The sequence below is a fragment of the Diabrotica undecimpunctata genome, chromosome 4 (genome assembly GCF_040954645.1).
Source record: "Diabrotica undecimpunctata isolate CICGRU chromosome 4, icDiaUnde3, whole genome shotgun sequence".
In the NCBI taxonomy this organism is placed as follows: Eukaryota; Metazoa; Arthropoda; class Insecta; order Coleoptera; family Chrysomelidae; genus Diabrotica; species Diabrotica undecimpunctata.
This window is the reverse complement of record NC_092806.1, coordinates 141999032-142008548: the sequence shown is the minus strand read 5'-3', so window position 1 is coordinate 142008548 and position 9517 is coordinate 141999032. Positions and strand designations below refer to the sequence as shown.

Genomic DNA, 9517 nt, shown 5'->3' with positions numbered 1-9517 from the left:
TTTAAATTTCTACCTGACTGTGCGGTTGAATCAAGTACGGCTAATGTTTAGGGAATTACAATTAATTGTCGTATAAGTCATTAAGAAAATGTACTTGTTACTGCATGTATAGTATATTAGTGAAGTTTGTTCGTAACAAATATGTTTCGTCCATGTGAAAATAATCGCTCGACATCTACTAAAGATAATCGAAACCATTTGTCATTAAACGCAAAAGAAATAGTTAAAAATGTGTATGATACTTTAGTAGATAGAGGCCTATTCAAACAGGATGCTGTAAAAGAAACATGTTTACTTACAAAAACGCCAATATCGCCGATAAGGGATATTGTAAGCAAAAAACCATTGGCAAGGGAAAAAAAACGTAGTGATTTTCAATCTCATCATTTAGAGTAGATACTCAACAAGATATTATAAGAAAAGCAATATATTCCCTTTATGAAAATCAGACAGTTCCTACGTTAGATAAAGTTAAATTGAAGTTACAGGAAGAATCAACAAATATAGATATAAGTCGTGCTAAACTCCGTAGAGTCATTTCTAAAATGGGTTTTAAGGGAATCACACAGACTGCGCACTTGGAGAACTGAGTATCTCTTTGAAATTAGAAAGTATAGGTTAGAAAACAAATATATCGTATATCTGATTATAATTTGGTTTGGTACTCATGATACTGTGTGCAAAGGATCTAGGGTCGATTCTAGTAAAACCTGCCAAACGAAAGCACCTGCAAATAGAGAAAAACACATAAAATAAATCAACGGTTCGAAAGACCGGTGGGTTCCAAACTGTTTGCTATTATCTGCGAAGAATATCAAAGACTCTAGCTTAGACTATAATGAAAATACTAGTGCAAAACTTTTTTAAAAATTGGTTTCAAAATTCTCTTTTGAAAAATATTCCTTAATATAGTGTACTCGTCATGGATAACGCAAGCTACCACAGTCGTCAGCTACAAAAAGCTCCAAACAGATCAAGTACTAAAACTAAAATTCGTGAGTATTTCTTAAAAAATTATATTTATTTTGAAACTGATTATAAAGAATATCAACTATTAGAAGTGTTAAATACATTGTATATTAAAAAGTAATCTGCTATAAAGATATCATAAGATCAGAACAAAATCTATTTGCCACAAAACATGGAAATTATTAATTATTTGAAATGAGTTTAAGTTGTTTATTGTTGTTGTCTTGGAACTATACCACTATTTTTGCATTTCTGATAAAACTAATGATGGAATCATGTACCAATTTATCTGACAAAGACACGAGAGCTGTAATATTTAGCGACAATGGAAACTTATTATGAATTAGTTCTTGATACAGAATTTAAGAGAACCGAGAGTTCAGAGAACATTCGAGGAATGATCACCAATGGATACGTTGTCACAAATATAGACAGGAGAGTTAAGTATTCCAATTTTATTTAAGTGGGATAGAAGGCGACCATGGTTTAGTTTTAAACGAGTCAATAACATTTGTGCTCTAGTATAATAATTATAGGTGAAATGAGGAATATTTTTAGAAGTGTAGGCTGAATGCTAAAATAATGATTTGTAGATTTATTTGCAATTTTTTTGTAATCTGTTTCCCATTTACAACTGATATTAGGTTTGAGAGCATTATTCAAATCATTTAAATTTCTAAAGACATTATGGAATTTATTTAGTGCCTTTTCAATGCCAAAGAACTCGGCGGTAAAAATGGCAAAATAATTTGAGATTCTGTAATTTTTAATGTGATTTTTGCTTGAAAAAAAAATGTCGAACCTGTATTTTGCTCCGTTTTTGGACCATCAGTATATATTTTAGTTAAATTCGACCCGAGACCATTCAGAATAGATTTTAGCATGGCTTGGTTTAATATATTACAATCCGAATACTGGGGGAATATGGTGCTAGGTTTGTCAATTACAGAATCAAAATTCTGTGCAACTATTATTAATTAACTTGAACTATATCGCCTTTCAGGAGAAGAGTTTTTCATTTTTCAATAATGATTTGTCAAATTTTTTACTACAATATAAGGTTAAGTCAAGTTAATTCCCAATAAATAAGGGGAAGTTCTTGTGACTCTCCGAGAATCGCATGATTTGGTGAAGATACCATGCCTTCAAATCATATTTTAAAAATATTTTTCTAATATGTGTTTAATAGGTTTTAATTTTAAATCATAGCTGACTTTGGAAACATGGGTATGATTAGATTTTGAAACGCCACTAATTTCAGAGTTCTGATTGTTGCCCATAACGATACGTCAATTTTTTCTTTCTTAACTTTCTTTTTCTACAAAGAAGTGAACCGTGAAATTAAGAGAAAAATTAGAGAAGCCAAAGAGAACTGGGTTCTGGACAACTGCAAGGAAATAGAAGAATATGATAGAAATTACGATAGCTTTAACATGCATAAAAAGATCAAGGAAATAACAGGTAAAAAGTGATACAAGCATCCATAGTAAAGGACAAAAAAGGTAAAATAATTACAGATTTAAATGAAAAACTGGCAAGATGGACAGAATACATTGAATAACTTTTTGCAGACGAAAGACCAGAAATAGCAGTGGCAGAACCTACAGACGACACAACAGAGCCTGAAATCCTAAAAAGCGAGGTAGAATATGCTATAAGGAACACAAAAGGGGGTAAAGCTGCAGGACCAGCTGAAATTCCTGTAGAATTGTTGAAAATAATAGATGACGACGCACTTAAAATAATGGTGAACCTCTTTAACACAATTTATAGAACAGGCATCATACCAAAGAAATGGCTCTCTTCTACTTTTGTCACAATCCCGACGACGAATAACGCCAGAGAGTGTTCAGACCACAGAACTATGGCATTGATGAGCCACACACTAAAAGTATTTTTAAAAATAATTCACGAAAGAATATTGTTACGATAAATATACTGGCCTAATTTTATGACTAATTATTCTATTTTGTTGTAGAAATTTCGGTGGAGGTCTAGAATCAAATTATGGTGAATCCTCCAACTAGATGTTCTCGACTATTCTAGTATATCAGGATTTCATATAAAATAACCGAACTTTGATTGAAGAGAACAGTTAATTCTGAAGACCCGCGGCCGCGATATTTATTGTTACGCTCGCCTAGATAAATTATATGTATTATTCGTTAAATAAATTGATATAAATTATTGTGCCTTTTAATGAATTAAGATAAGAACAAGACATTATAAATTAAATAGACATTGAAATAAATATCATAACAATATTTAATCAATTAGAAAGGACATAAGCGCCACACAGTTTGGATTCAGAGGTGGACTGGGAACACGGGAAGCTTTGTTTGGTCTGAGTGTGTTAATGCAAAGATGTTTGGATGTAAACCAAGAACTCTACGTAGGTTTCATAGATTTTGAGAAGGCCTTCGATAAAGTCAGACACCAAAAGCTGTATGAAATCCTAAGAAGCAAAAACATCGACAGTCGCGACATCAACATCATATCCAGGTTGTACTGGGGACAAACAGCAAAAATCAAAGTTGATAATAAGTTAACAGAAGAAATTGAGATTCGCCGAGGTGTGCGTCAGGGTTGTGTGCTTTCTCCACTATTATTCAATATATATAGCGAAACAATATGTCAGGAAGCGCTCCTAGAGCAAAACATTGGTATGAACATTAACGGAGAGTTAATTAACAATATACGATACGCTGATGACACGCTAATAGTAACAGATAACCTAGCAAATTTACAGTTTTTGATGGAAAACATAAACACCTATACCAATAAGTATGGTCTAAAACTGAACATCAAAAAGACTAAATTCATAATTGTAACAAAGAAGTTATACACCAATGTGAATTTAACCATAAATAATCAGCCAGTTGAAAGAGTTACGTCCTACAAATATTTAGGGGTTTGCTTCACTGATACTAATGACCAGACAAGAGAAATCAAGAGGCGAATAGAGATAGCGAGACAATCGTTTGTCAAAATGAAAAAGTTCCTATGCAGCCGGGACATAAATATAAACTTAAGAACGAGAATGTTAAGGTGCTATGTTTTCTCCGTTTTGCTGTACGGCATGGAAGCCTGACACTGAAAAAGATAAACATCAAAAACATTGAGGCATTAGAGATGTGGTGTTACAGGAGAATGTGGAAAATACCATGGACAGAAAGAGTAACAAATCAAGATGTTCTGCTGAAGATGGGGAAGGAATGCGAAGTCATAAAAACCATACAAACGAAAAAACTAGAATATCTGGGCCACATAATGAGAGGAGAAAAGTACTCTCTGCTTAGACTCATAATCCAAAAAAAAATCTCGGAAAAGAGCAATGTCGTGGACGTAGGAGGATTTCCTGGTTGCGAAATTTAAGGGAGTGGTACGGGTGCAGTTCAATACAGTTGTTCAGAGCTGCAGCCAACAAAGTAAAGATTGCTGTGATGGTAGCCAACCTCCGATAGGAGACGGTCCTAGAATTTTTTCTTTTATGCATAAGGGAAAGTGGTCCACATTCGGCCTTAGGGTAGATTCGGCTATTCGCAATAATTCCGAATTACATTTGAATTTAGCGCCCGAATTCGTCACCTATCAAGAAAACAATTTTCAGTTTTTTGACAGTGTGTTAGCAGAAGAGATTTAGAGAAACTGTAGATTTTATCTTGAACCTTGATATTTAGGGCATCTAAGGTAAGTTTTTTTATAAAAAACTTATACCTATTCTTAATATTTGTAATAAACTCACTTTTCTTGAACGCTATTTTCAGACCATTTTTTGCCAGAATTGTTTGAAGTCTGTTCAACTGAACTTGAACTTCATTGACATTGTTAGCTGAAAGAATCAGGTCGTCGATGAACAATGAAAGAAATTTGTTAGAAAACTTTGTTAGAAACTATTGTTAGAGAAGTAATAATAAAACAAATTATTTATAGTATATCTTTTTAAGAATCTTCTCTTAGCAACTGTGTTGGGCTATTCTGCTTATTTTAATTAAAGTGCAACGGATATTTCTTATCAGAATATCGCAGAAAGATGCTTTAAATCTTTATACTTAAATGAAGATCATTGAATTATAATAGCAATTAAGCAATTTGTATAAAATATTTATAATATAGAATGGCATAAATCCAAAAATATGTAATCAGTAAAAATTCTCAAGTTAGATTTGCCATATAATAAAAAGCAAAAAGTCAAAAAGTTAAAACATAATGATGATATAATTATAGAATTGGTAGTAAGAGGCAACAACATAAAAAGGAATAAAAACAAAAAATTAAATGCATCGGCCGGGAATCGAACCCGGGCCGCCCGCGTGGCAGGCGAGCATTCTACCACTGAACCACCGATGCTTCGACAAACATTTCCAAATTATTATATATGTTATAGAATAGATTATTTCGTTTGTGGATTTATTTATTTATTGTGTGGCATACAATAAGAACACATAATTAAAAATCAATATAAAACGTTACACGGTGTATTACAAACAAACATCTAATGCATTATTGATATAATGTAAAACATTTTCGGTCGCGTTCAAGAACTCATCGAAAACTCCAGGGAATCGCCTTCGGGGGAATTCTTCAACAATGTGACGAACGGTCTGTCGATGCGCACCACAGTCACATTCAGGAGTAAGGGCTTTTCCCCATCTATATAAGCTGTCAGCACATCTACCGCTGCTTGTTCTTATTCTGTTCAAAGCTTGGCGGTTTCTGATCGATACAGGCCATTTGGTGTGCTTCCTGTGGTGAGTCGCTCTTCCATTTTCTTCTCCAAGCGTTGGTGAGGTTGAAATGTTGCTGATGTAAGGAGTTGGCTCTTAGCATTGGAGGATATTTGAAAAGGAAATGATTTCTGCGCAGTTTCGGCGGTTTAATGTGAAGCCAATAGTTCGGTGTGGGTCTAATTCTACGTACGTTTCGTGTATCTGAGATCATTCGCATTTTCTGGTTTAATTGTGTATCAATAATCTTTGTGTGTTTGCTATTGAGCCATACCAGGAAAGCATATTTAGCCGGTAGGTATACAAATCCGAGAGCGATCGATCTGAGTACGGAGGCTGAGGACCCCCATATGGTGCCACATAGATTTTGGACTATATTATTTCGCGTCTTCAGTTTTGCTGCCGTTCTTTGTAGGTGTTCTTTAAAACTCAATGTTCTGTCCAGAGTCACTTCAAAATATTTTGGTGTTGAGTTATGAGTGAGCAGTCGTAAGTATGTTTTCAAAGCGAACGGAGAGTTTTTTGTTGGCTTGGGCATTATTTAGATGGAAACAGCACACTTCGTTTTTCGTTGCATTGGACCGTAGCCTTCATTTGTCAAAGTATTCCCCCATTTGTGGAAACTCACGTTGTAAAATATCTGTTTAAATAAATAAAAAAAAAACAACAAAACTCATCGACATCCAACAATTCTTATTTATCTTTTTGCGTTACGTCCTCGACTTTTATCTATTCGGTTATGTTGAATCAAATTTGCGATTCTAATCACCATGTGTCTGTCTCCCTCTTTGGTCGTCTTTCTAGTAGTCTCACATCTGCTAGCCTTCCGTCTCTTAAAATCTATATTATTCTTTGATTACAGTTCCTGCTTCATTCTTTCGCCCATCGTAGATAATATGTCTGGAATATTACGCTCTTATCTTATATCCTCGTAAGGTATACTATGGCTGTACAATCTCAGATATTGATACAACTTAATGACTACAGAACTTTTAAGAGCAGCAGTCGACAAAGTTAGAATAGCCATGCTATTAGCCAATGGCTATTCTTTTTTGTAACGACTATTTTCCTTATTTGAATGGCTGTTTTTCTTCCACCAATTCATAATAGGACCTCGTTCGTTGAATCGCAACTACTATTCCTTAAGGTACCCAGGTATTTGTCGGATGACACCTGTTTAACGATTCTGTCACGTATTTGGAGGATGTTTGTGTGATTCGGTCACGTCCGGACAGTACGAAGAAGTCACCTCGTGTTCGAGAATAATTCCTGTGACTTTACCGCCTCTTGAGCGAACTTTGTGAAGTTTGCGTACTGCTCTGAAACTGATCACTAACTCCCGTCCATGCCAAGTTTTCGCACTGTTAGCGATCTGTTCAAGAACAGTTCGCGAGGTTGGTCTGGATGCTGCTTTACACTCTGAATGTATTATATAACAAATTAACTCGTTCTTCTTCTTGATGTGCCTATCTGTTACGAATGTTGGCGATCATCATGGCAATCTTTATCTTATTTTCTTTCCAGCGCGGAAAAGCTCCACAGATGTTGTATTGAACCTGATTCTGAGGTTCTTTAACCAAGATGTTCTTCTTCTTCCTGGATCTCGTTTTCCAAATATTTTTCTTTGCAGGATGGCTTGAAGGAGAGCATATCTGAATTCATTTCGCATAATATGTCCAAAGAATAGTAACTTTCGAGATTTGATGGTGGTCAGTACCTCTCCGTTCTTATTCATTCTGCTGAGGACCTCTTCATTTGTAACTCGGTCAATCCAAGGGATCTTAAGCATTCTCCGATATAGTCACATCTCAAATGCTTCCAGATTTCTGCACATATCTTCGTTCAAGGTCCACGATTCAACACCATAAAAAAGGACAGAGAAGACGTAGCATCGTAGCATTCTTACTTTTGTATCAAGAGATAGGTTGTGACTCTTGAAGAAGTCCCCCACCCGATTGAAGATCTAGCTTTTCCGATGCGTGCTCTAATCTCCTGGTTGTTGGTCCATTCTTCATTTATTATGGTGCCGAGGTAGTTGTAGTTCGTCACTCTTCCTACACGGGATTGGTTGATGTAGAGTTGACCTTCTGTTATCACTCGTTACACGCTTCAATTATAATCGCTGTGTCTCTCTTTACCCTAATGAGTTGATCGGTACAAACTTACAAACTGTCAGTACAACTAATTCAGCTTAGAATACTGTAGTGTGTTGACCCAGGCTGTAATATTTACCGAATTTGCTTACCTATCGTAGAAGCTCTGATCCAGTTGCGTGTACTTTATAGTACATTATTTTCACCCGTTAGCGCTCCGTATTTGATTTTATTTCTACATTTTGTAAAATATATAATAAAATATGTAATATATTGTGGAGCAGTTTATTCAAACACTTGTATCAGACGCCAATCAATAATCTAAATTATGTTTAAAAATGAAAACGACTATTACAACATCATTAAATCGACGCAATACTTATTTAATTATAATTGTTGAGATAAGCGGCTAATGACCATACACAGGATCCACATATTTCCTAATAAGGAAAAAGATAAAACGTTGAACACTTTAGTAATAATTTTACAATTTAGAGATTGATACGATCTTTTCTATTGGTTATCTAGACCACTCTCTTCTGGCTAGACTTGTATTATAAAACGATATTTTGTTGCCTAATGTTGATTAATTAAGAAAGCATTAGAGAACTAAATAAGTATAAATGTTTTTGTTTTTCTTAAATCTTCGTGGCATCTTAATTATAACTGTAATGGCTGTTGAAAGTTGGCCTCCCCTAATTTCTTCCCAGTTTCTTTATTATGAGCTACCTGTAGTAGGTTAATATTTTCCGTAAGTCTATAAGGTTAGTTATTGTTAATATTTTCCTATTGTAGGTCAGTATTAGCTGTTATTATCTATAGGCCTATATAGGACATAGAAGCCTTTACACGAGTATTTTTTCTTATCTTATTCTATTTACCTTTCCCAATGCTTTATGTGTCTATCTCATAACATTTTGCATAACTGTAACCTTCCATATTGCTATTAGTTTAGTTACCAAAAAAGTAAGCTTTCGCGGACGGTATTTTGTACTGATGCATTATATTCAGGGTTTATAATCAGATATCTGAAATTTATTTTTCTTCCTGCCATTCCATCTACAACTGATGTAGGTAGGTATTATTAAAGAAAAAAAATTTGCAATAATAAGGCTCAATGGACAGACAGTTTATGAAAGAGCGCCACGAATGGGAAATGAAAATTTGTTTTTAATTTTCAAACAAGAAGAGAAAGTCTTTTATACTGTCGGTTTATGTTGTTTCGTTTTTACTTTGCTTTTTGACCAGTGTTCAGTGGCTCACCGTTTTATCCTTTCTTTCTTTCCAATAAGACTAATAAATAGGACTTTGAACAAGAGGGTAGGCGCAAAATTTCGGCCCAATGCTTTTTAAATGCATTCATTTTTTTCGAATCCTGAGAAAACTAATAAATATTTTTGAAAAATTTAAACGCAGAATGAAAGATTATATTCTTACCGAGTGCCGAAAGTCTCTGAGAATTAACAAGACTTTCGGTCCTCAGTAATAATGTAATCTTTCGTTCTGCGTTTAAATTTTTCAAAAATATTTACTAGTTTTCTCAGGATTCGAAAAAAATGAATGCATTTAAAAAGCATTGGGCCGAAATTTTGCGCCTACGCTCTTAAGCGTTATCCGTAGGACTTCGTACATTTTTACGAAAATATGTAAAAAAGAGTGCATCGGCCGGGAATCGAACCCGGGCCGCCCGCGTGGCAGGCGAGCATTCTACCACTGAACCACCGATGC

At 34.7% G+C, this 9517-nt stretch overlaps 2 non-coding genes across 2 annotated transcripts; both read right to left on the bottom strand.

Moving 5' to 3' along the window:
• Positions 1–5248: 5248 nt before the first annotated feature.
• Positions 5249–5319, bottom strand: TRNAG-GCC (transfer RNA glycine (anticodon GCC)). The gene has a single exon. It is a non-coding gene; the product is annotated as a tRNA-Gly (tRNA).
• A 4127-nt stretch (positions 5320–9446) lies between these two features.
• TRNAG-GCC (transfer RNA glycine (anticodon GCC)) lies at positions 9447–9517 on the bottom strand. The gene has a single exon. It is a non-coding gene; the product is annotated as a tRNA-Gly (tRNA).